We start from the raw sequence: 2888 nt of genomic DNA, 5'->3' as shown, positions 1-2888 counted from the left end.
GTGTGTGTGTGTGTGTGTGTGTGTGTGTGTGTGTGTGTGTGTGTGTGTGTGTGTGTGTGTCTCTGTGTGTGTATATATGTGTATGTCTGCCTTAACACCATGGATGCAGCACAAAGAGTCACAAGAGCATGCTTGCCTTCTCCTGTGTTGTTTTCCGCATTAATCACCAAATAAAGGGAATGTTCGATGCCAAGTAAAAAACATCAAATGCGTTGGAAAAACCAAACTGGATTAGCAGAGGAGGATTTCAAAGCCGCAGGCTGGCTTCTTGGTTTAGCGGCGGGTTGTCGTCGCTGCAGAACAAGGGAAGAAGGACGAAAAAAAAGGGGGGTTGCAGGGCTGGTACAGCGTCGCCGGCATATGTTCAGAGGGGTAATAAAAGTGAAAGATTTACAGTTTTCGGCCGGCCCCCCAAACAGGCTCCCTCGCACCCTTTCAGGAATTACTGGGAGTGATTTACAAGGAGGCAGAGCTGTCAGGCTGTCCAAACTTCCAGCACTTCTGAGGAACCGAAAGCAAATCATGCCACTCTAAGAATAAAAATAATACGGGGGAAAAAAGGGGCCGAAAATACAAAAAGGTATACGAGTAGTTATTCATCTTCTGCTATTGTAAACTATGCATCAAAATTACCTTAAAAATCACATCCTTGCTTCATTTTAAAAGCTCCCGTATGAAAAATATTCAGTCCACATTTTTTTTTCTTTTTTGCGCGCGCGTTTGCTTAAGATACAATAAAACTCTGATGAGAAAAGAGAAATAAATTAGCTAAAACTCAATCTTTTGTACAGAAACGACTTTAGGCTCCTGCGATTTACTCCCCGACATTTAGTCAAATGTCCATGCGGAGACAGCAAACCAGTCATCTCTGGAACTGGAGCAGACATTTAATATTATTTAAAACAGGGAAGAAATGCGCTTACAGCGACCGTAGACCACAGTCTAAACAACTGCGCCTATGCAGGAGCGCACACATCAGAGAAAGGAGGTGCAATTCATCAAATATCACAGACATTTGATATGGTCATTTGCCAAGCTGAGGCGACATGAAAAATGCTGAAATATTTACCTACCCGAGCATCCATCGGTTCAGAGCCGCAGCTAACAGTCGCGCCGAGTATCGGATATTATTTTCTTTGGAGGGGGGATCTCTTCAGTTTTCAACTCTGATAGAGTCCTTGCGATTAATGACGACGCCGTGTTTCTAGGGGGACGTGCTGCATTAATTATTTAGACAATCACGTGGTTGGAGAACAGAGAAGCGGAGTGGTATAGTCTCTGGATTATATCTCTGAATGCAGACGGCGCACTTTAATATATCTTAAGGGGGGGAGGTTGGTTGGTTGGTTGGTTGGTTGGTTGGTCGGTTGCCTGTCTGGCTCAGAGAAGCTTCTGCGAAACCAACAGCTGGAAATCAAATATGGCCGGATGGAGAGCAGCGGCGCTGTTCCTGTGCACTGGGTGCAGTGTCATTGAAAATGGCACTGCCTTTGGCTCCCATTTATTGCTGTTCAGACATGTAGGTCAGTGTGGCTGCACGGTGTATAGTATAGTAGGCTGCTCTGACCTGATAACTGAGGGGCGTTTATTTCCAATTCGTGTTGCGATTCCAGTAGCTGCAGAGTGCATGGAGGGATTCCTCCATAAATTGAAACCCACTCGCATCACAGTTGTGCTAATAGACTAATAATAAGGCATGCTAAGTTCCCGAGATCACATGTGCATGCATCCCTTTACCTCTGCATGTTTATGACATGTTTATATTGCACATTATATTGTGAGCATGACCCAATCTAGATGATGTACAGATGGGGGGTGGGGGAAGCGTGCGGCTGCGGATTGTCTTTCCACATGTCTGTTTATGGCCGCTTTGTTTGGATCAGAGCTGATTCTGTAGTGTGGGGGGTCGGAGGTCACCGCTGCAGAGAGTCATCCCCAATAAAGCCACAGCTCAAATAAAGTATGCATTTCTACTCTGTGTCTTTGGTAAAAGTGGAAAAGAGTCACAGCTGACTCAATGTGGTATTGGAGAGATATGTGTTAGTTTTTTTGTTTTTGTTTTGTTTTTTATCTGGGTTTTAGTTAATTGGGGAGAATGACGTGAAAATTCTTATTAATTTTATTTGTAAGATTTAAATAACGTTTCCTTTGGAATAAAAACATAAGCAACAGTATTAACTGTGCACAGTTAACGAAGACGTTTTTACGCACAGTATGCGCTCCAGCTGATAAGAGCAAACTGTGCTTTTCACTTGATTATATTGACTATTTGTTGTGGTTATTGAGGGGGTGGGGGTGTATTTAGATATTATTATGTAGTTTAATCAATATCTTTTACTGCTTGAGTGGCCACATCTCTTGATTTGTTTTTATTTCATCTGGGAAATAAAAAATAAACAAATAAAGGTATCCAAATGTTTAATATTATCTCCTTGAATATTTTTGGTCTTTTCGACCTTTTTCAAACCCTTTCCTTAAAGACTTCGATGCAAATCTGTAAATTCTTTGTCTAACCTAAGTTAAATAAAAGTCCTTATGCATGTAGTGTGTCTACAATTTGTCCTTTCTTAACCTGCGCCTGCGTCTGGTGTAGTCAGACACTCGTATATAAAAGTTTGTTCACAAATAAAATAAAAAAAAATCGCACCTGAAAACGAGAAACACAGAAGAGTGAGCCCCCTTTTGTGTCAAAACAGAGCTTTCCGCTGTCGTGCAAGTGAAACATTCTTTGTTAGTAAAAGTCGTAATTTCCCGGGCAGGCCTTATAAGCCCACACAGCGCGCATTTGCTCCATTTGTGATTTTTTTTTTTTAAATGCTCCACGTACTTAGCTTCAAATTGTGATCAAATCTTGCGAAAACACAAACCGTGAAAAAAATTATATTCAT

The 2888-nt window shown here is 41.8% G+C and overlaps 1 protein-coding gene across 4 annotated transcripts in view; it reads right to left on the bottom strand.

Annotated features, from left to right (window-relative positions):
- hoxd3a (homeobox D3a) overlaps positions 1–2888 on the bottom strand; it is a 20640-nt gene that overhangs the window by 8150 nt on the left and 9602 nt on the right. The window contains exon 1 of one of the 4 annotated variants that reach the window (XM_016668658.1): positions 1070–2839. The exons of 2 other annotated variants lie outside the window; for them this stretch is intronic. The gene's annotated coding sequence lies outside the window, so the exon portion shown is untranslated. Of the gene's footprint in view, positions 1–1069; positions 2840–2888 lie in introns of those variants that run through there. One more of the 4 variants, XM_007546510.2, reaches the window with a different exon arrangement.

This window comes from Poecilia formosa, unplaced genomic scaffold (genome assembly GCF_000485575.1).
Source record: "Poecilia formosa unplaced genomic scaffold, Poecilia_formosa-5.1.2 Scaffold16, whole genome shotgun sequence".
In the NCBI taxonomy this organism is placed as follows: Eukaryota; Metazoa; Chordata; class Actinopteri; order Cyprinodontiformes; family Poeciliidae; genus Poecilia; species Poecilia formosa.
Note: the sequence above shows the minus strand (reverse complement) of the source record. Positions and strands in the feature narration are given on the sequence as shown.